Here is a 1,460-nt window from a genome sequence, read left to right as displayed (position 1 = left end):
GGACTGAGCAGAACCCCATAGAGATTCTAGCCAGAACCACCTGAGCTGAACCACAGGCTGATCTCCTCCTGGATTCCATCCAGACCCGGAACCAACAGAACCAAACCCGTTCCCAGAACCCTGAGCCTCTGCTGGAGGGCTGGGCTTCTGGGTTTCATCCTCAGAACCTTTGGTCCTTCTTTGGTTCTCCTCCTTCAGGAAAGTTCAGGTTTCCTCTAAAATGAGATTATTGATCTTTTATTACTGTTTATCTTTTTAACAGAAGATAAATAAAAGATCACAAATCCTCCCAGGAATATCAGGAATCCTTGATCAGTTTTCTAAGGACCAGGTATAGAGCTATAGCAGGTAGATGCTAGTGATGGTGAGATGACGCCTCATTGACGCCTTTAGGCTAATTGCTGTAATGATCCCCACAGTGCATGAAGCTTCAGGCGAACATGTCTCCACCTACTGGTGGAGGGCAGAACTACAGGTAGTGATAGACTGGGATTTTTTGCAATTGTTTTTTTTTCTTTTTTCCATTTAAGTTCGTTTGAAGTGTTAAAGATTGGTGTGTATAATAAAATCTTTTGTAAGTTTTCTATGTGTAAAATCTCTTAGAAGAGTGAAAGTGAAGGTATTTGTGCAAACTGGGCATCGATGAGCAAAATAAAAGGTTTTAGTCATTTTATTCAGAAATAATTGTCCTTCCAGAGTTTTGGGTTTTAATCTGGTTGGTTAAACAAGGCAATCTAATTTGGTAATATTTTTATAATTTATTATTTTTATACAAGGTCAAACCAATACTAATTAGTCACTTTAGCGAAGAGAAGTGATGGGATCGCTTACAGCTTTGAAAGCAATAATACTTAAACCCATTACCTGCATGAGCAGCAGTTTGCTCAGATTCTGATCATTTCAGTGTTTAATCCAACCAATCTAGTTTTAACCAACTAGATTGGTTGTTTTTACAGCCAATCTATTCTTAGAATCTATCCAAACTTTATCCAACTGACAGCAGCTCTCCTCCAAACTCCCACATCTGGACTGAACATCTGGCTGTTTAAATGCCTGTTGAAGTTCCAGGTGAGCTGCTCCACTTCCTGAAGCGGTCACATGGTGCGGCGGGTAGCCGGGCTTCAGACGTCATCTATTTTGGCTCCTCCCCCAAATGAAGCAAGCCTCGATACGCGCCTTGCAGAAACTTCCCCTCCGTTACTCGACACGCCTGGAAGCCTAGATCTTCTCATGACATCACTAGTAGATGCTGTCTGCATCCAGATAGAGATTTGATTTCCAGACATGATTCCTAAACTTTCAGCCTGAACACCTGGAATGGTTCAGGAAGCTCTACAGTAGATGTGCTGTCCTCTGGACTCACTGATGGCCTAACTGTGTGCTCTAACTCTGTGTGCTCTAACTCTGTGAACAGGGACAGGGAGCTGTACCGCTCTGATAACCGCCTGCTGTCCTCTGGA

The sequence above is a fragment of the Cyprinodon variegatus genome, unplaced genomic scaffold (assembly GCF_000732505.1).
Source record: "Cyprinodon variegatus isolate N-32 unplaced genomic scaffold, C_variegatus-1.0 Scaffold851, whole genome shotgun sequence".
In the NCBI taxonomy this organism is placed as follows: domain Eukaryota; kingdom Metazoa; phylum Chordata; class Actinopteri; order Cyprinodontiformes; family Cyprinodontidae; genus Cyprinodon; species Cyprinodon variegatus.
This window is presented reverse-complemented; position numbering follows the sequence as displayed.